The sequence below is a fragment of the Monodelphis domestica genome, chromosome 4 (assembly GCF_027887165.1).
Source record: "Monodelphis domestica isolate mMonDom1 chromosome 4, mMonDom1.pri, whole genome shotgun sequence".
NCBI lineage: Eukaryota > Metazoa > Chordata > Mammalia > Didelphimorphia > Didelphidae > Monodelphis > Monodelphis domestica.
In genome coordinates this window covers 452667064-452690488 of record NC_077230.1, presented here as the reverse complement: position 1 = coordinate 452690488, position 23425 = coordinate 452667064, and positions in this window count along the sequence as shown.

The window sequence follows — 23425 nt, the reverse complement described above, 5'->3', positions numbered from 1 at the left end:
ATATTAAGAAGGACATATCCTTTATCTGCCTCCCATATATAAAAATATATATTCTCTTTAACAAGCATACCTTTTTCTTCATATATCCAGCTGTAGCTATATTAAGCAGCTATCTCTTTTTTCTGTGTTTCATATAAGGTATATATTCTAGTTGAATGTGAATGACATGCATTCTCATCAATATCACATTCTGAATCTAATAAAAAACCTGTCTGCCTGATTCACACTGGCTTATTGAACTGATAAGAAACTTAGAGTACCTAATAATGAATCTAGCACAATTTTCTAGAGCAGAAGCCCTCTAGTTCACACAAGATAAAATATACGTAGGAAGATTTCTGGGTAGGAAAAAGTTGACTGCTCCGTAAAATTGCTGTCTGTCTAGAAAATCTCAGGGACAAATTATAGCTCTGTATACTTGTCTGTATTTGTCCTTCTATCACACCAGATTAATCTATTAGATAGAAACCATTGGCCTCCATTTTATCATCCAAACAGCCACCTTGATATCCTGAGGATTATGGTGCTATGTGTAATTCAGGACTCAAAAGCAAGGGTTTGGCTGGGAAGTTAGTATCTTAATGGAAAGGTCTCCTCTTCCCACCTTTTAATGGGTGGCTACCAAGACAAAACTGAGGATTTGTCCAGATTTATCCAGATTTGTCCTTTTCCCCCTGTTTCCCACAGAGACATAAGAAAGAGGTTTGTCTGATTGCCTGTCATTTGTAATCTTCCCTCCCTAACAAAATTCCAGAGTAATTCTGCTCTAGCCGCCTTGTCTGACATAAAACTCAATTGCTCACTAAGGGTTCCTACCACTAATGATATAAATTGAATGTCTTAATTCCATCTTATAGTAAACAGTGATCATTATGGTTTTCTTGTTTGTTTGTTTGTTTTTTAGCTTCTAGTTAACTTGAGTCTGTATCAGGCAATTCTAGTTTGTGATAGATTGCCTATAGATTTGGAAGCTAAGTTACTCCTGGTCACATTTACTCACCTCCAGGGATGCCTCTTTAGGTTGTCTCCTAGCAAATTTGAAGAAAATTCCCTTTAAAGAACCCAGTCTGTTTAAGATCTGGATTGGACATCTTTGCAAATGGGATTAACTGGATGGAATTAATTTCTGAAACTTGATCCTAGAGAGAATCTTTTGAAATTGAAACACTGTCTATGCATATATTAATTGTTGAAACTTCTACCCAAATCAGCTCTGTTGGATATCTGTAATTACTGTGATTCTAATGCTAAATTTACCTTAATAAAAACAAAATAAAATAAAGCCAAGGATTTCCATTGTCCCAGTGATTATACTTTTATTGTGAGATAAAAATTAAGAACAAGGAAGAAAAGAATGTGGATATATATTATATTGTGCTATTATATATATATTTACAAAAACCTAAAAGACTTCAAAAGGATTTAATCTCATTTTTGTGCTCCTAATTCTGGCCAGATTGGGAATATAAAAAGAGAGAATTGGATAAGAGAGACAATTCTTCCCCCTTTGCAGAAATTTATAGCATAGCAAACTAGAGATGAATTTTAAACTAAAAGATAATCTGTTTACCATACATTCCCCTAAATATTGATGAAAATATATAATTTGAAATTTAAAAAATTGATTCTGAACTAATCAGGTAGAGTGCTTTTTGGGGGTGGGGGGTGGGATAGGGAGACCTTTTTAATATAATGTTTAATTATTTTATTAATTATTTTATTATTATTATATTATAATTAATAATTAATAAATAAGATATAATTTTTATATAATAAATATATATAGTATAAAATATAATACTTTATATATATATGTACCCCTCTCTTATCAGTTTGTTCCATGAAGTGACAGAAAATTCTTAGTTCTTAAAAAAATACAAGTTAGTCTCTAATGAGTTCAAAGAGAATTTAAGAGATTCTCTTAGAAGAGTCTCTAGAGAAAAGAAAGGGGGAAAAATGGTGTTTGCAGTTTTAAAGCCTTATCCTGTGTTTAAATACCATCTTTTATTACTTTTCTATCTTGGTAAAAAAAAAAGACCCTTGTTTAAATCAAGACTAAGGCAAAATTTAATTTTAGGAGAATTTTGGTTTACCATTGTATATCTCTTGTGAATGATTTAAGGGGAACTTAATGGCTTAGGCAAATTTGAAGCAGTCATTTAAAAGGACAATAGACTGTAGCAGGACTCTTAAGGACCAGAAGATCCTCTTTCAAAAAGGATTTCAGGGGAGCAGCTGGGTAGCTCAGTAGATTGAGAGCCAGACCTAGAGACGGGAGGTCATAAATTCAAATTTGACCTCCAATACATCCCAGCTGTGTGACCCTGGGCAAGTCACTTAACCTTCATTGCCTAGCCTTTAAGGGTTTTAAAAAAGGGGATTTCAGGCTTATGCTATTGTTGAATAAAATGCAGACCGAAGACAGTCTCTATTTACACAATTTTGTAACTTCCTTCAGTCTATAAGGTTACTTTTTTTTTCCTGGGGAGATATTTTTCTCCTAACTGATACTAGCTTCCATTTTGACCAGAGAAAAGTAAAAGTTTTGTGGTAAATTGTTATTGTATAAAAATACTTATTCTAATTTGCAAAGGAGAGCTACATTGGGATGGAGAAAGTTAGTTCTGAGGATAAGCTTTTAGATATGTTCGGGAAATAGAAAGATATGAGAGAATGAGTGAGATAAAACTAAGTGTGCTATTCTCAGAATGAGCATTCAGCTTACAAAGGCTAGTTTGTTCCTTTTTGGTGATTGAGGTCTAGGAGTTAAATTTAGGAGGGAAGACTGATGGAAGGAAGACAGAAAGGGCAATAAACAGCTCTGTTGCTTCCCTTACCTCACCTGAACTGGGTTGGAAGAATACAACCCTGTCACAGGTGTTTTAGATTGGGAATCAAAATTCAGTGCAGGGGAAGGGGGAGGCGCCTTGAGTATATATTGCCTGTTTGCTGCCTAGTCAGTTGGTACTTTTTAGCCCATCGTTGAAGTGCTCTCTTCAATTAAGGTAATACATTGCCTTTTTTTACTCCTACCTTCTGACTCTGATTTTGTTTATTTGAGTGAGTCATCATTTTTATCTCGTGCAATGAGAAACTAATGAAATAATTAAAAGATTGAATGAGAACATAGAAAGAGAAGTACAATAATAGGATTTTAATAAAAATATACACAATATAAATTTGAGGAGGTTGTAGAGCTAACTTAGATAAGAAAATGGGAAGATTCCCATGCCTGCAAATTTGTGGACACTATTTGGAGAGATTCTTGTTAGAATTAAGATAATAGGTGGTTCAGGGGATAGAGCACTGGCTTGGAATTAGGAAGACTCATCTTCCTGAGTTCAAATCTGGCCTCAGACATTTACTGGATGTGCAATTTGGGCAAGTCACTTAACCCCTTTTTCTTCAGTTCTTAATCTTGAAAATGAGTTAGAGAAGGAACTGACAAACCACTCCAATATCTTTGCCAAGAAAACCCCAATGGAAATCACAAAGAGTAGAGCATGACTGAACAACATCAAATTGTTAAAATCAGTCTTAAATTTTCTTGAGATCTCTCAGTTTATTTTAATGATACAGATTTTCTTTTTGCTGTGGAAAAGTAGCTAGACTCATGAAATACAATTTAAAACTGACAGTATTCTATTCAGTTGCTGCATTTGCCTAGTGGGGAATATAGAAATAAATTTACAACATGGAATTCTTTGAATATAGAATACTCAACATTTGTCCTTGAAAGATGAATGGAAACATATATTCTAAGTTTTATGTGGGGAATATGCATTCATGATTTCATTACTATACAACTGAGATTATGTTTACAATTCCCATGTTTTCAAAGAAAATGCATCCTCAGATGTGGGAGCTGAAAATTCAGAATTTCTACTTGAATCTTTGGCAGTGGATTTACTGAAGGTAGCTGGAGCTATAGTTTGAAGTAATGGCAGTGAATGGCCCCTGGGAAATGATATTCTGTGTGGTGCTATTGGCTAACTTTAAATCCAGACTTAATTTGATTGTTTCTCTTAAGCAAAATTGCAATGTGATCTAATTTAGAGTGAGATATACTTTTCCTATAATATTGGTTGATATTTGACCTCTATAGGTCATATTGACTTCAATTAAGATGCACTTAAAATTTGGCACTAAGGTAAAATGTTTATAGATCCCAACAATATGAATTAGAAGTGCAATCTTTCTATCAGTAAAAGTCTTCTTTGAAGGTTGTCAATATACTGAATACCTTATAGCTTTTTTAAAATTTAAATTTATTTCTGAGTTTTGAGAAATAAATTGGGAAAATTATTATTTGGATAATTAATGGAGAAAATTATTATTCATAACATTATTCAGCAATGCCCTGAATAGCAATGCTATTTGACCACTTTTATAAGAAGTTGAATTGGATTCTAACTACTCTGTATTGTTCTCTGAATATAACTACTATAGAATGCCTAACTGATAGACAAATGAAAAATTGGGGTTGGGCAAGATAATTCAGAAATACATTCATTTGGTTTAAAGTCATTTGATTGTCAATGAGTTTTGTTTGTTAAAACAGAAGTTCTATGTCTTATATTCTTGATATTATTTTATGTTAATATTCAGCTTATAATTTCTTATATTATGATTATTCCTTTATGGGATGTTAGGTTCCCTTTTGATCTGAAAGTTATGATATACTCTTGAACTGTTACTAATTAGCAAGAGATGAATGACCCAAACAGACAATGCTACCACTTTCTTCCCCACCTTCCATGCATTTGCACAAATATTCATTTTTTCTGACAGAACCCATAGATATCATTATCATCTTCCACTTTGTCCCATGGTGGGAATGTCAATGGAATTTTCTGTATCAGACTGGTCTTAATTCATGTTGCATTTCTACACATGTAAGTCAGATGTTGGTGGGAACATCCTGACTAGGCATTTAAGTATTTTTCTGTAGGATCATTCTAATTTCTTGTGGAATGAGGATAGTCAAGACATTCTTGGGGACCTACTGTAGATGAAATTCAGCCACTTTGGGACCTGGGGGTTTGTCTGGCCTTGTCTTTTTATTTTTTTCTGTTCCTACCTTTTTGCATTTGGTTTAATATGGGGTTAATTTTGCCTACAATGTCTTTAGTTAATGTAGGTCATTATGATCTGAAAAGGATGCATTTATTATTTCTGTTTTTATGCATTTGGCTGTGAAGTTTTTATACCCTAATACACCATCAGTTTTTGGATAGGTACCATGTACTGCTAAAAAAAAAGGTATATTTACTTTTATCCCCATTCAATTTTCTTTGGAGATCTATTATATCTAATTTTTCTAAAATTTCATTCACTTCTTTTACTTCTTTTTTATTTTTTTGGAAGTTAGATTTGTCTAATTTTGAGAGAGGAAGATTGAGATCCCCCACTAGTATAATTTTACTATCTATTTCTTCCTGAATCTCATTTAAAATTTCTTTTTAAAAATTGGAGGCTACAACATCTGGCGCATATATGTTTAGTACTGATAATTAGTTCATTGTCTATAGTACCTTTTACCAAGATGTAATTACCTTCCTTAACTCTATTAATCAGATCAATGTTTGCTTTAGCTTTGAGATCATGATTTCTACTCCTGCCTTTTTTTCTTTTCCTTTAATAATATTTCCTTTAATAATAGTACAATAGATTCTGTTTCAGCCCCTTACCTTTACTCTGTGTGAATCTCTCCCTCAGATGTTTCTTGTAAATAACATTTTTGTAGGATTCTTCTTTTTAATCTACTCTTCTATCCAATTCCATTTTATGGACAGGAGCTCAGAGACCATCTTGCCTGACTCCCTCATTTTATTGACAATGAAGGAGGCAAATGACTGGCCAAAGGACACCCAGGTAGTAAGCTTCGGAAGCAGGACTTGAGCCAAATCAGGCCCTTTGACTCCAGAGACAGAGATCTTTCTGCTGTGTCTTGTGATCTTCCTCACTTTTTAGAGGAAGGAGGATATAGTGGCTAGAATGCTGGACCTGAAATTAGGAAGACTTGAATTCAAATCATGTCCCAGATACATTATGAATTTTTGAATAAATCTCTTAATTTTGTTGTACCTGTTTCCTTATCTGTAAAATGAAGGGATTATATTTCATGGTTTTTACTGTCCATTCTACCCATAAACCTACACTCTTATGTTCTCATATTATCCAGTAGTTGTCTCATTGTCAACCAAGGTATAGAGTTGTCCCCAGAAGCATGCTCTGGGAAGTCCATTCTCCATGTTTAGTGCCTACAATCCTTCCCCTTGTTCCCCCTTGACTGGTACAGTTTCAATCTCCAGATAAGGTCCCAGGACCATAATTATAGTTTCAGTATGCTTCTTACAAGTACTCTTGGAAGCAGTCCAATGACTCCAGGCCACTGGGGATCTGAATTCTCATAGTCCTCCAGAAGAGTGTGACATCATCCCATTGGTTCATTCGAGCATTGCTCTTTATCCATTGGCTAGCAAGAGTTATGCTTATGCCAAGCTTAAAGGACATCCTTAGAAGAATAATGATGGCCAAGCATCTGAAGGAACTCCAAGTGATGAGCAGCAAAAGGAGCAGAGGTGAGCAGGGATGTGATTTCCCCCATTGTCCAAATTGAATATTTGAATGATGCCAAGCCAACAGCAGCTGAAGGAGGTCAGAACAACCTCCCTTTGGGGGCCAGGAGAAAACTCTTGCCCAAGTCAGCATAACTGTTCCAGCAGCTAAGTAGACACTCCCTGTATTGTGAACCCCTCAGCTAGCTGCAACTGCCAAATCACGACATCCTATTGTTCAACATTTCATGCTAGCCCCCTATACTATAAAAGGTGATCCCCTAGCCAAGCCTGCGCGGCTCCTCCTTTGGGGCAGCCCTAGCGTGCTATAAATGGTGATCCTTTGCTTACTTGCATTGTCTCCATGTCTTCATTCCTGGGGGATTTTCCTGAATCCTACACAGTGATGTGAATATAATAAACATGGAATATATATATATATATATGTGTGCATATATATGGAATATATAAAATAAATGTTATATATGTGTATACATATATATATATATATATATATGGGTTGTTGTTGGTTATACAGATATACATACACACCAGCAACCCTTTTAGTTTGCCTACCCAACATGAGGACCTTGGTGCCCCTATCGAAATGTCCCCTCAAGGTATATCAGCAGATCAAGCCACAATCTTGGTCCTTGGACTATCTCCATGCCACAGTGAGATACTGGAATAGGATTTTAATGGAGATATACCACCTCCGTACCTTCCAGTATCACCCAAGAATCCCTCCTTAATAATTTCCTCATTTTTTCTATATACTCTAATATCTCATGCAGACCTTCATGCATGCCAATATCCCCATATCCCTTCAGATTTCCAGTGTCCTCTTTATCCCCTTTGTTTCAAATCTCCCTCACTTATTTCCAACTTCATTGCATATTGTGGATTCTTATTGTAGTTTTCATAGAAGATCAATGACATCATGGGGTGATGTCTTGACTTGCATATGAACTGGACTTAAGCGAGACAGAATTGCACAAAGTCATCAGCCTTATTCTCTCTTCCAGAGTCATCGAAGTCCAGTGGCAGGACAAAAGTCAAGACAACTGGTGATGGCCTGGGATTCAGTGATTGACCTTGGCATCTCCAACATCTGACCAAGCTCTAAGCACTCCACAGCACCTGCTTTAGCCACCTTCGTGGCCTTTGGAACAAATCATTCTCATTTACCCATTCTGCTGGGGGAGGTCTTCACATGCTTAGAGCAGACATCCCCCTAACTCACTGAGGAGTTGAAGGCCTGTTGGCTATTCTCAATCTGGTTTAGCCTGTTTGCCAAGACAGTTTTATGGCGTGCGGCTGCTGGGGATACTGTAGCTTCTTGGAGCCACAGGTGAAAGCTGAGTGACAAGTAGTCCAGAATCAAATTGCCAGGTTTCCAGACTGGGTTTAGTCTTGAGGTTTGTCACTCATCATGTTCTCTTTGTCTCCTCCTCCATCCAGGATCTGTCTGAAAAAACTGGAATTTGACTCATTTTGTCCACATCAAGGGATTCCCCCAAAATATCAGACTTTGGCTCATGTCAAGGCCTCTAAAGCCAAAAGAAAAGGGCCCTCAGTTTCTTTGCAAGCACTCATTATGACAAAACATTGACTATGAGACAGCTTTATTTATTCATTAATTTATTTTAAGGCCTTTACATTCTGTCTTGGAACTGAAGAACAGTAAAGGCTGGGCAATTGGGATTAGGGAATTTGCTCCGAATCCCACAGGTAGGATGTATTTGAGACCTGATTTGAACCCAAGTCCTTCTGACTCCAGGCCTGGTGCTCTAGCTACTGAGCCACCTAGCTGCCCTTGGCTTTATTTTTAAACATTAAGGAAGAAATTGTTGTTCATTCTTTTTTCAAAGAGGGTCCTAATGATATCATGTCCTAGCACTCCCTGATCACCTCATATATTCCAAAGGGGGAAAAAAAAATACAACACAAGTCAATAAAAAGTGAAATTGGCTTTCTTTCTCTTTCCAGTCTAGGCAGGCTTCCAAATTGTTTTCTAGATTTATAATACTGCTGTGGGAGAGTTTATTAAATTTTTTTTTGGAATGGAAATTTTTATTTAATTAATTTAGAATATTTTTCTATGGTTACAAGATTCATGTTCTTTCCCTCCCCTCCTCCCATCCTCCTCCTATAGCCAATGAACAACTCCTCTGGGTTTTACTTGTGTCATTGATCCAGACCTATTTCCATAGTATTGATATTTGCTGTAGGGTGATCATTTAGAGTCTGCATCCCCAATCCTATCCCCATTGACCCATGTGATCAAGCAGCTGTTTTTCTTCTGTGTTTCTATTCTGTGGGAGAGTTTAGATGGATGGACACAACACTGTTAGAAGCACCTGGTGATGTCCACCTCTAAGGGACCCAAACAACACTTCAGACTTAGAGTTCTACCCTAGGCAGGGCTCCCTTATAAAGGAAAAGCACTCAGTCAACTCCTCTCTGTTACAGTTAAATTAGTTTCTCTACTAAAAGTGTTATATTTTATGAGGTTTATTAAAGATGATTAGAAATCAAGGAAATAAGAAAATACAAAATAAGAAAAGCACATGCCTAGGGCTGAATAGCCCATTCACAGCCACTTACTCTACATCTTGCATGCCAGGTAGAGAGACGCGTGTGCTTAGAAGCAGAAAAAGAGAATCTTGGGAGGCAGAGAGCCCTTTAAATAAAAATTTTATTTTGCACTCAGGCGAGATTATAGGGAATTCTGAGAAGTACCAAGAACTTCTGGGGATTGAAGTCTGGGGTTCAAATCTCCATTTTTACATCTCTCCACAACTAGACAGTCCACATAATTCTCGGAAGGGAGAGGTCAGGGATTGCTCCTCTTCATTGTTGCTTTGGCCCTCAAGGTTCTCGTGACGTTTAGGAACTCCTTCATTGCTCTAGGTATCTCTACATTACTCCCTCAATGTCTTTCCACTTGACTTGGTTTGAGTTCCTGCAGCTTGGTTCAGAAACTCCCGAGATGCTCGATGCAATCTCTCAAGCTTTGTGGTTCTCAATCTATTAAGACATATTAAGCATAATTATCCATAATGCATTAAGCATGGTGCTGAGCCCCTTTGAGGGATTCCATGGACTGGCAGGCTTTCCTCCAAGGAATGGTTGGGGTTGGCTGTACCTGTCTCCTGCCGGGTCTTCTTATCTTCAGTCTCTAGCCTTCCAAAGATTCATACTCCACTAATGAAAGAACTAACCGCACATCATCAATCATTCCTCATGCAGAATGTGTACTCCAGACAAGATAAGACATTGTTCCCTGACCCAAGAGACTCAGGAGAGCCAAATGTAGCCTTAAAGGTTTTCTGAATGAGAACAGTATCTCGTGTGCATGTAAGCATTATATGACATTCCTCAATAGATACAATCATGGAGATATCAAGCAATATCTTGAAAAGAGTTCAGATGGGAAGATCTTCAGATTCTCCTGTCTGCAGATGGCATTGCACTGGTCGCATTGATCCACAGAACAATGCAGTGTTATCGGAGTAAGAGTTTGGCCAAACCATTCACCAAGAACCAAATGGACGATTGCCCACTTTCTAATGTGTAATATGCACTTGGATGGAGAACTTATAAAGCTGGGCACTCCATGTGTGTTTGTATGTCTATAGATAGAAACATACATATGTACACACATATATAGATACCATAAGACCCCGTATTTGCATTCCAAAACCTATCGCAGATGACCGAAACTTCAGATATGAGCAAAACCTGCTACCCCCCATCTAGATGTGCCTCTCTATTCACTCTGGCCCTTTGGAGGCATTCCGTAGCCTCCTACCCCATTCCACCCTACAAAACCTCAGAAGTGAACATGAAAGCAGGAGACCCTACTAGGGGCAAATTGCTGCGGCAGGTGGACTTCCAGGACTTCAAATTAACACTGGATAACTAAAACTGGGGACAAGGGGGCCCTCCTGTGTGTGTCTGTTTAGATGCTATCTCATCCTGTCCATGCCTTGATTTAATTGCCAAGGTCTCTTGATATTTAGCAAACACCATTGTAATTCCCAAGCTGCCCATCTATTTTCTCACTCCTTTTGTTACCAGTCATTTATCGTTTAAACTGTGTATTATGTATGACTTTCTGTTGGCCATCCATTGCAGCTCCATAACCCAAAGATTAAGTTCTTGTAAGAGTTGATCCCTTAGAACATTACAGGAAAAATAATGATGACAGAGAAGGAGAGAGAGAGAGAGAGAGAGAGAGAGAGAGAGAGAGAGAGACACAGATAGACAGATAGACAGAGAGCAAGAGAGACAGTGAGGGAGAGAGACAGAGAGAGAGACAGACACAGACACAGACACAGAGATTTCACAGAGAAGTGTCAGATCATTGAAAATATTGTTTGCTTTCCTAAATGGAATCCAAAACTCTCTCTTTCTCCTTTTTAATTCTGAGCCCTGTTCACTGTCCATTTGCAGTGTTTGTTCAAGACAGAAATGAAGAGAAAGAAGAGTTCTGGATTGCATTTGGGAAATTGAGCAATATACACACATAAATATATCCCATATACATACATATATGCATATAAATACAAACAGCTAATGGGGTGTATGGGGTGTTCAGGGAGGGGTAGTATCTCTGGTATGGAGGGCTTGTCGTGCCCTCCTAGGGCAGCTCTCCAGCCTCTGACCCTCACCTGACACCCAGCTCTCACTTGTGGCTCCCAGTAGCTGATAGCATGCGGCAGTGGCCACACCCCAGGAAAGGCTTCAACAGGCTGGCTAAACCTTGTGAGGGTAGCCATCAGGTCATCGACCCCTGGTGAACTAGAGCTTTGCTCACCCAGCATGTGAAGACTTCTGGATGAACAGGCGGAAGAAACCAATAAGAAGGTTCAACGGCTGAGATGGCAATGCAGCAAGGCACTGTGGAGTGCTTAGGGCATGTTGGAGCACAAAAGACAACACGGCCATCCAATGCAGCTGAGGAAGTCTCCAGGTGTAACGACTTTCTGTGCCACTGGACCCAGGCTTCCAACGCCGAGAGTGTGGGACTGTCTCTGTGCATCGACTTTTCCACTTAAATCTTCACGCACAAGTGTTTTTGTGCACACTCATCTATCATAGATGAAAACGCACAAAGACAATCGTCATCCTCCGTTACCGAGAGACTACTACTACTACTGCTACTATGTGCCTAGTGCTTTACAATTATTTTCTCACTGGATCCTCATAACAATCCTGGGAGGTAGATGCTATTATTATTTCCATTCTAATAGATGAGAAAAACTGGTGCAGATAGAAATTAAATGACTTGCTCAAGGTCACACAGCTAGTGAGTGTCTGAGGTTGGACTTGATCTCAGATCCTTCTGACTCCAGACCCAGCACTCTATGCACTGCTCACTTAAATGCTTCCACAGCATTTTTCATGGCATATATGTGTATAGATGTATACATCTCTGCGTATGTTTTGCTGATACTTATCTTGAATATTGCAATACATGAAATGTGATATTTCTTGTTGCTCCTGGATATAAACTAAAGCCATTCTAATTCATTTTTCTCCCTCTCTCCAAGGAGTACATTGTGAATCATCCTTGTTTTTAGGTATGGCTTCCTTTTTTTCCTTTTATTTATTTTTTTAACTCTCACCTTCCATCTTAGAATTAGTACTGGGTATTGGTCCCAAGGCAGAAGAGCAATAATGGCTAGGCAATGGGGTTAAGTGACTTGTCCAGGGTCACACAGCTTGGAAGTATCTGAGGACAGATTTAAACCCAGGACCTTCTGTCTCTAGGTCTAGTTTTCTATCCACTGAGCTACCCAGCTGCCCCCTAGATATGGCTTCCTTCTTTCTTTTGGTTTCATCTATAGCAAGGACGTCAAGATTTACCTGGTTCCTCTTTTTAGATTCCATTTGTTACTAGACAGAAATTTCTTATTTGGAGGTCCAATAATCAATTGAAAGTTTAATGATACTCTAAAAACTTATTTTTAGCAGGAACTGACCCTTTTCTACCATTCTGACACTGTCACTCAGGAAGGAGATGGACCCAAATTTAGGGACATTCTCTTTGTCTCTTTCCTTCAAGTATTACTATGACCAAAGAATTATTCATCAGATGAACAGATTATTGTTGATGAGTCTGTTTGAATTTAACTAGTCTGGCCTTTGGAAAGCAATGGTTTATATGGCTTTTGAGATACTAAAGTCACTTCTATGCCAAAATAAGATATTGGATAGGATTTAGTGTCTCCAATCACTTTTTATGTTCCATTCTTATCTCTACAGTCTTCCAAGATCCTATCAAAATCCCATTTTTCCACTCATATTTCCCTTGCTGCTCGTTCAGCTATTTTTCAGTTGTGCCTGACCCTCTGTGACCCCATTTGGACTATTTTTGGTAAAGATATTGTAGTGCTTTCTCATTCTCTTCTTCAGCTAATTTTACAGATGAGGAAACTGAGGCAAGCAGAGTGAAATGACTTGTCCAGGGTCATACAACTAAGTATTTGAGGCCACATTTGAACTTGGGAAGCTGAGTCTTCCTGACTTCAGGTCTGGCACTGTCCACTGCTCCATCTAGTTGCCATTTATTTCCCTTACATTGTCTCAAACTAAATTACTCTGTAACCCTTTCTCATGTTGCCCTCTCACTGGTTTATTCTTTTGCTTATGTCCCTTCTCCCTGCCTCCATCCCCCAAATTTGGAATAGATTCCCTATTCCCCATCTCCTCTTGTTAAAGTTCCTCCCTTCCTTCAAGACCTAATTCACATGGTGCCTCACCCAGGAAGGGTTTCAGGATCATTTCTCCCTTCCTTGGCTGGCAGATGACTTCCATCCATCCTTGTATCACTGCTCTAACCTGCCACATCCTTTTCTTCCAAGTTGACAGAAAGCTCTTTGAGGTTGAAGCTTTTGTCATTCAAAAAATCTTTGTATTATCATTGTGAGCCAAAGGCCTTGTACACAGCAGGTACTAAATAAATGTTCATTGCTTGAAGCTTCTGACCTCATCACTCAACTGAATGTTCCTTCTCCAGATTTACCAATGATCTCTTAATTGTCCAATCTAATGACTTTCAACCCTCTCTATTCTTATCCTTCTGGATCTCTCTGCAACCTTTGACCAAATCTATCACTCTCTTTAGGACAGCTAGGTGGTGCAGTGGTTAGAGTTCCAGCCATGGAGTCAGGAAGATCTGAGTTCAAATGTGACTTCAGACCCTTACTTGTGTGAGCTTGGGTAAGTAACTTTATCCTGTATGCCTCTGTTTCCTCATCTGTAAAGTAAGATGGAGGAGGCAATGGCAAGCCAGTCTAGTATCACTGCCAAGAAAATCCTGAATATGATCAGGAAGAGTAGGCCATGTAATTGAACTCTCTTCTCCTGCCTGTTCTTTTCAGTTTAAACTTGAATGCCACTTCTCCCTTCTCATTCTCCTCTTATCTGTGGGTAACCCTCAGGAGAAAGTTTTATTCAATCTTCTCTCTTCAGCTTCTCCCCAGTGAGAGAATAACTGCTCTACCAGCCAGAATCTTCTTCTCAAGATTCCAATCTCCTCGGGGTCCCTTCCCCATTGAGGTGATCAGATTCACACACTCTTCAGCCTGGCACTTTTCTTATGTGCCAGCCTCTGTCACATGTCTGATTACTCCCTCTCAGGTTCTTTTACCCTGTCTTCATCCATATCATGCCCACTAACCATCCGGTTAGTGTCCTGGATGGGTTCTTTCTTCATCTCTTTTCTTCTCCTCTACTGTCTCATTTCGTGATCTCATCAGCTTCCATGGGCTCATTTAGCATCTCTATGCAAATGATTCTCCAGTACTAAACTCTCTTTCGACCTTGGGTCTGACATATTCAAATACTCATTGGATACCACTAACTGGATGTCCCTCAGATATCTCAGGTTGGAAGCCAGATGACTCAGTATATAGAGCACTGATCCTGAAGTCAGGAAGACCTCAGTTCAAATCTGGCTGTGTGACCCTGGGCAAGTCACTTAACCTATGTTTGTCTCTGGAGAAGGAAATAGCAGACCGCTCCTTTGCCAAGAAAATTCCATGGACTGTATTAAGGTGTTGTGGTCATGGGGTTAAAAAGATTTGAACTGACCAGAAACAACCAGACATCTCAAACTCAACATGGCCAAGAAAAGAATTCATTATATTTCCCCCACTCTCATGTATACATGTGTGTGTATGTATACATATACACACATATAAACTCATATAGCTACGTTGATAGCTGTGTGTATGTTTTCTACCCTATTAGAATGTCAACTACTTTTGAGAACCAGGGATTGTCTTTGTCGCCTTTTTTCTACAACAGAATCCCTAGAATTTATGTGCTGGGCACATAGTGGCAGACATATAGTAAATACATACTAAATTATTCTTTTCTTGATTTGATTTGAATATACAGTGATTGGCTGAAATAACTTGACATACCACTGCACCAAAGTATTATCAGAGAAGGAATATTAGGAGGAAGGCCAAGCTCTTGGAATACCTTCAGGAGATGGACTCCTTATTCCTGCCTGTATCAGACAAGAAGGATGGAGGGTGGGGTGTGGCCAGAGGGAGTGTTACTTTCTGGCCCCCCAAAATGACCAGAGGACAACCCTGTGAACTTCAGAAGATAAGAAGAGTTGGACCTTGAAATAAAGAATAAACTGACTGGAAACTGTTACTGCTTGAAATGGAGAGATAAACTGAAGGGTAACCTGTTTCTTCACAATGACTTGTTCTCTGGCTGGCTGTGACTAGAGAGGCTGCTACAGGGACCTGGTGCTGCTTATTGGTAATGGAGGTAGAACAGAGAAATGCTGAGGGATGCTGCCACAGGGATGCTGGTACACTGAGGACACTGCTCTGGGGTCACATGGCAGAGACTAGAAATGAAATTTTGTATCTATGTCCCCTCCTCTGCTTCTCAACATGTTTCTTGATATTATCCTTTCCACGCAGAATCTATATCTTCATTCAACTTTTCATTCAACAACAATTCAACTTCTCTATAAAGTCTTCTTCATTATCAACCCCTAAGCTTACATAAATTTCCTCTAATGGTATACAACTGGTTCTGTGCCCATAGAATAATTCCTCATCATTGTATTGGTATGAGTTTGTTTGCACTGGTTCCAGGTGCAAACTGGAACTATCTTTTCGTTTGCCTCCCACACATCCCCTTCTTCACCTCCCTTTTCATAAAGCTTATAAAACTGATAAGGCATTTGTTCTACATCATCTTCTTCCATTATAATCACACCTTCTGGTATCCCTTCAGATTCCGTATCTAAATCTGAATCACTAAATGCAATCGCTATGGTATTTGGATCTTGCTCAATGCCATGTGAACTCTTGTCAGATGTTGTGTAAATCTTTAAATTTCTCAGACTTGTGAATGTTAAAAATGTCCACATTGAGGAATCCTCCATTGGAACAAATTCCCTACTGAAAACATTCCCCATTTTGATGTGAGAACTCACCAGGATCAGAAATGGGAGGACCTCTACTCCACCCGTACTTAAGACTGCTTTAGGGGAGAAAACTCCTTGCTAAACAATGAAAGTACTTGGACCCATGCTTATAATAAGGCAAAGAATTCTTTGAGCCATGCCTGGTTTTTAGAATTGATACAATGGGATGGTAGGTACCTAAAAGGGTTGGGCAAGGTTTTTCTTAATGAGATTAGTCGACTCAGCTGTGTTTTCTCTGGTTCAGACTTACTGAGGGGATTAGTCAACACAGCAGCATTTTCTCTGGTTCAGACTTACTGAGGAGATTAGTTGACTTAGCAGGAATTCAGATGGGCAGTCCTTTGGAAAACATCTACAGTGATTGGTAGATGTAAGGACTTAGGGGAGGTGACATAGGAGAAAAACCCCTATATAAGAAAAAGCAGAATCTCTTGAGAGAGAATCCTTTTGGAGAAAGCTCTTATGAGGATTGCTTGGGAAGAATCTCTTGAGAGAGGCTCTGGAGAAGGGAAGCTCTTGGAGGACAATCTCTAAGGAGGTCTGGAGCTCCTCTGAGGGGACTCTATCCCTCTGGAGCCTCTGGAGAGAGGCCCTTTGAAACAGTCTCTGGCTGGATCTCTCTTTGAGGAGGACTCTGGCTGGAACTCTCTCTGGTGAAATCAGCTGAGATGGAGCTGGCCTGGTGTCCCTAGAATCCTCGCTTAGACAGACCTTGTGGTGAGTGATAAAAGACTAACTGACTGATCTCTCTCTTAAGACTCAGGTCTAGGCCATGTTGGCTTAAGGTCCTTCATACTTATTTCCTTTCTCTCTCTCTCTCTCTTTGATTACTCATTGTATTATTAATTAAATTCTCTATAAAACCCAGTTGACTTGGGCATATTGAATAATTGGGAATATTTCCCTGGCGACCACCTTATATTTGATTTAAAAACCAAGACACTGTAGTGAAACATATTTTCTGTGGTCACAATTTACTTACCCTCCCTTATATCTATCATAATTTATAACCTCAACCATTTTAACTGCCACAATTTAAGGCAGACACCTATTTTAATTACAACAGTTGGTAACTCTGGCTTTGTATTGTGATCTAAGCCTTTGTCACCTGCTTCAGTGTTACTCAAGTCAGTTTCTTTTTGTTTTTCACTGCTAATCTTTTGAAAGTCAGTTTGAATTGGTAAACTAGATGGCATGAGGTTATGCAGATCTTCTCCACTGTTAATAATCACAGATCCTACTCTAACACCAGTCTGGGGTTTATGTTTATCTTCTTTCCCACTTGACTATTTAGAGATAGGAATCTTTCCCTCTAAAGTATTTTGTTCTGGGAATAAAGATTGTACTTCTGCATTTCCCCCTGCACATAAATAATAGGATGTGTGTCTTCATGTTGCTCCCCACAGCAACATGTATCTGTTTCTGTTTAGTAGCCAAGGTGTTCATAACTAATGACTCATTGTTTATGCCTTTGTTACCCTCTTCTAGGTGCTTATTTAACCCAGTTAATTCTTCTTGATTTAATTCATTCCCAATGAAGTCTTCAATGGAACATGAAACTAAACCATGGCAGTTGCTCTGGCTAGATACCCCTGTGCCCCATAGAATGTTGGCACCAACTGAATCCTTGGTTGTTACTAAATCTGCCATTCCATCCCCAGATTCAAATTTAACTTAATTGTCACCTCTACTACTTTGAATATGATAATCTTTGTGTTCAAAAGCAATGTCAGCTTCATTATCCGTTTGTTTTTTCTACACCCACTACTGGATGAAAGATACTAGCTTTTGGATTCAAACTAGATGCATTTACAAAGGGTACTTCTGCCATAAAGCTATTGACAGAATTAACTAAGCTTGGTGGGACTTCTGTGAATGTTTTTAGAGCCTTGTTATCTTTATCAACAGTAACCTTTAGGGAATTGAAATTATGTGTCTTTGCATTAGTCATTAACTTTTTCTTGAGTTCTTGTGACTTATCCTTTCTTTTTCTTTTGCATAATTCAATCCCATTATCCACTCTACACTGGAAAAAGTTTTCTAGGAATGATTTTATTTCCTTTACAGACTTTTCCTATGTGGTTACTATATAGGTCTTATCAAAATCTCTCATCTCATTTGCAATTTGAGATGTTATTTCATTAATTTCTGCCTCATTTTCTTTAATCTGGCTCTGCCTTTCTCTTGCCTTATTACAATGGCTATCATTCACAGAATCTTTTTTGCACTATTTTTTGCACTATTTCCCAATATTTTACTATTATTTTTATCTGTAGCCTCTTGCTCACAATATCTTCTATCTCCAAGTGCCTGGCTTCATAATTCCCATCTAATCATATCTGAATACTTTGGTTTAGCTTCTGTTTCTATTGCCTTTTACATTTCCCTCAAATCAGGAGCTTGTTGTGAGGACTTTAACTTGCAGTGTGAACAGCAAGTGGATTTCTTGTACCTAGTTCCTGCATTATGTTTTTCTCTGTTATTACTCTCCTGCTTCTTCTTTAAGAAACAGTCTCTAATCAAGTGCTCTTTATGGTGGCAAAAGAAATACTCTCTAGTTTCCTTTTGCACTCTTCTTGCCTGGTAACTAGGTTTTTGGAAAACAGGTTTTGTGTAAGTCTTTACTGTGTTCATATTTTTTTATTTCTTCTATTTCCTTCTGTTTCAAATCCTTTTCAGGCCTCTCTAAATTTTCTTTAAGATCTTTGACTTCCTTGCTCCGATATGAACTATTTTCAAATAGGTACCCTGCAGCCTCTCTCAATTCTATTAGGGAAACTGAGTCGTATTTTGGGAAATAGTTCTTTAAAAAGTCCTAATATTGGGTGTGCATCCCCTCAAAAATTGTCTACGAACATGGCCAGCTGTCTCTTCATTATCTGTTTCTACACCCAAGATTGTCTCTGCCATTTCTGACAGATGGTCTATGTATGTGGCAGGATGTTCCCCTTTTTCCTGACTGATCTTTTCAAATTTGGACCGTGCACCAGGTTTGGAACAGCATTGCTTAATTGTTTGGAGCAAATTTTCCCTGCATCATTTAAGATAAGACATGGAGATTGGATTGGCGAAATCAAAATCAATTCTTTGATCTGGAGTGGGCCAACTTGTCAAATTGGTCTGAGATCTAGTTGTCTCCACAAACTTCCTTTTTTCATGGGAACTGAATAATTCTGATAAAAGGAAATCAATATCTTCGAAATCAGGATCAATGATCCTGAATGCCCTTTTAAGCTTCTTATGGGCTTTAAAAGGATTGTCTACAAATTTTGGAAATTGACATTTAATGGACTCAAGTTCTTGTGGAGTGAATTGTCTATGGGCCTTGGTGTGAATAACACCAGCATTAGTTGTTAGCTTGGTGACTTCCTTCAATGGACATATTTTCTCAGGGGCACTAGCAGCCTGGTCCCCATTATCACTGCTACCTTCAGTTTCCTGAGGTACATCCTCTGATTGCCCATTGTCCTGCCCATAACTAGATCTATTCCCTTTTCCTTAATGAGTTGTTCAAACACTACCTTGATCATTTTGTCTAAGTCATTGTCAATGGCCATAACCTTCTCTGCCTTCAGGGGAATCATGAATCTGTAAATTTTCCTCACTTGGGTTAGAGTCTGCAACACAGCTGTGAATAGTACATATACTTGTGCCAGGACTTGCCAGAGAACTAACTCATTTTGGAAAGGTAATTGTAACAGTCATTGTCAAGTTTCCTACATAATCCACAGTCTCCACTACCATTTGAGTCAGTTTGCTGTAAAGGATATGGTAAACCCAAAAGCTAGTGATGGCTGCTAAAACCACCACATCAAAAACTACCTGTTTGAACATCTTTACTATCTTTTCTGCTTGTGGGATTGTTGGGAATAGTCAGACTACTAGGGTGCCAATTGTAATAAAGAAAAGTAAACTGACTGGAAACTACTACTTGTTTGAAATGGAGAACGATAAACTGAGGGAAACCTGTTACTTCTGCAATGACTGCTGTTCTCTGACTGGCTGTGACTAGAGAGGACTGCTACAGGAACCTAAACCTGCTTATTTATAATGGAGGTAGAACAGAAATGCTGGGGGATGCCACACACAGGGATGCTGGTACACTGAGGACACTGCTCTGGGGTTTTGCCTATTGATCTCTACTGATTGCTGATGGATCAATCTTTTTCCTAACCTCCTTCCTCCCTCACTCCCTCCCTTACCTCCTTCACCTCCCCAATCTTCCTTGAAGACTTTGGCTCCTTCCCTCCCTCCCGAGTTGAACTATAATGATACTCTAGTTGCTTTCTCAGGCAAGGGGTTTATTGGGATAATAGGATGGGGAAACTGAGAGAGGGATGAGGAATTTCCCTAATCTAAATGAGATAAAATTGAGGGTTTGGGGAGTCACAAGTGTGACTCTTAGACAGTTAGGGAGATGGAGGACAACAGCAGTTCAAAATCTTCTTTCTTCTTCTTCACAAATGAGCCAGATCTCTCAGCTTAACCCCAGAAAGAAACAAAGTTCAAAGTCTCTCCTTTTCTCTTGGCCAGCTCAACTCTCTTATAGATCACCAACTCAAAAGCTTCTGTCCTGATCAGCTTCCACTGCTCAGAGCCAGAGAAAACAAAAAAATCAAGTCAGCCTCACAAAAGTCTTTCAACCAGCTTCAAACTTCCAGGGAGAGTATGTCTCCCAGTCAGAGACTGAGACCCCAAAGCTAAGTCAGCCTCACTAAAGTCTCTCAGACAGCTTCAAACCTCCATGGAGAGAGTGTGTGTGTCTCAGTCAGAGACAAAGTTCAAAAGTCCCTCCCCCATGTCATCTCAAACTGCCACCTCCTGGGGACATTCTATTGGAATCTTGTCTTTCACCTTGGTCTACAAGTCCTGCAAAACCTCTCTCATGTCTCTATCACAACCTCTTATTGACATCAGCCAGCAATGTCCCTGGAACAGTGATGGCTGTCATTAGTGGACAGAGTCAGCATCAGGAGCTGAGACATAACAAGGAAAAATTGGGTACACTGAGGAAAAGCAATGTCAGGAGGGTTCAAGCCTTGGATGCCAGAAGACAGTTACTTCTAAGGGGAGCTTCATCAGGAACTTATTCTAGGGAGAAAAGGACTTCCAGACATCATGAATTGGAATTTACCTTTTGGCCATGTGAACTTTCTACAGTTGAACCTACAATCCCCATTGTGTTGAGGGGATCTTATTTCTTCCCCATCCTGAGTTGCTGACTGGTTCGTCAATATTCTTCACATACCAGAGTTGCATCCATGAACATCAATAAAAGAGAGGGGGTAGAGCCCGCCTGGGTCTTTTTTGGCATGGGCAGTTGGCTGGAAGAGATTGGTGAGGGAGCGGGAAAGATACCATTAGAATAGAGACATGTGGTCATAATTTAGAGTAAGGAAAAGACTTTAAATCTATGCTTATCTACCTTTTATATTAATAAACTTTATGAAAAATAATAACTGGTAGATATATTAATTTTAAATATAACACCAGTGACATTATGTGAAAAGGGAGAGTGTGCCCCTGTTGTTTTTTGTTTTGTATGTGGGCATATTATTTTTTTAATGGCTCTTGCTACCCAACCTTAGTAAAGCACAATTGCCAATAGCTCATTAACTTTGGTTGGTTAATTGTTCATCAGTGTAGAGTAGGCTGGATGGGAGCTCCTGACTTACAGTTAAAAACAAACATTTCTAATCCCTCTGAATTATTCAAAGAAAACTGAGATTGGACCTGAAATTGGATATTGGACCTACCAGTGCTGGTGGGACGTAAGAGCATTTACCCAGGGAATGTGACAAAGGAATCCTTTTACAGATTAATAGACATATTTTAAGTGCGCTGGGTTTAGGTGCTGGAGATTTAAAGACAAAAAGGAAATCGTCCCTGTTCTCAAGGAGCTTACATTCTTTCAGGGGAGATGACATGACCACCAATAAAAATTTATACAGAGAATAGACTATAAAATGTATCAATAAATTGAAGGATTTTTTTTTTTGAGGGAGAAAGTAACTGGAATTATCAAGAACGGTCTTAAATAGGGGATAGCATTTGAGCAGAACTTTGAGAAAATTGGAGATTCTAAGAGGCAGGCAGAGGTGAGAAGAGATATTGGCTTCTGCAGACCATGGATACGGGAGACAGAGCAACAAGAAGGACTGTTTGGATGGACTCCAGAGTATGTGAATGACAGTTCTATATAAGGCCAGAGAGAGAAGTTTGAGTGGTTTTGAAGGACATTAAATTCCAAAAAGAAAAGTTGCAATTGTGCTCCAAAGGAATATGGGAGCCACTGGAATTTATTGAACAGAAGGAGTAGCGTGGTAAAACTGGAGCTTTAGGGTTGTCACTCTGCCAGATTTGTAGCATAGATTGACTAGGTGTGGAAAGTTGTCAGGCAAGCAAATTAAATATATGATCATTGAACTAGTTAAGGAGAGAAGCAATAACATCCTGAATTAGGAGAGTGTCTCCCTGAGAAGAGAGAAGGGGAAGCAATGGAAAGAAATTGTATGCAAAATGTCAGAAAACAATTGTTAAGAATTGTGACTAGGGGGCATCTAGGTGGCTTATTAAATAGAGAGTCAGGCCTAGAGATGGAAAGGCTTGGGTTCAAATTTGACCTCAGATACTTCCTAGCTGGGTGACTCTGTACAAGTCACTTAATCCCTATTGCTGAACCCTTATTGATCTTCTGCATTGGAACCAATACACAGTTTTGATTCTAAGACAGAAGGTAAGATTTTTAAAATTAAATTAAACAAATTTAAATTTAATTAAAGATAATTTAAAAAAGAAAGCTATTGTAAAGGCAGAGTGGATAGACCCTGTCATTTCACTAGATATGTGAATTGGGGGAAGGAGAGTGGGAAATTGAGGATGATTCCTAGGGTTTGAACCTCGGAGATTGCAAGGGAGGGTGGTACCCATGAGAGAAATCAGAAAGTGTCAAAGAGAAAGATGAGTTCCGTTTTGGACAGGTTGAGTTTGAGATGCCTACAGGCCATCCATTTTGAAATGTCCTATAAGCAGGTCATGATGTGAGACTGGAATTTGGAAGAGACTAGAGATGAATATAGGGATCCATGAGTCATCTGCAAAGGGATGACAATTTATCCCATGGGAACTGATGAAGTCATTTAGAGAGAGAAGTAAAGAGGTGCCAGGATAGAGCCTCAGGGTATATCTACAGTAAGGGGAGAGAGTATTATGATCCAGTAAAGGACACTGACAAAGAGTGCTTAGATTGGCCAGAGGAAAATCAGTAGCATGTGATATCACAAAAAACATAGAGGGGACAGAATATCTAGGAAGAGAAGATGGTCCACAAGGTCAAATATAAGGGGCAATGAGGTAGCTCAGTGGATAGAGAGCCAGGCCTGGAGATGGAAGGTCC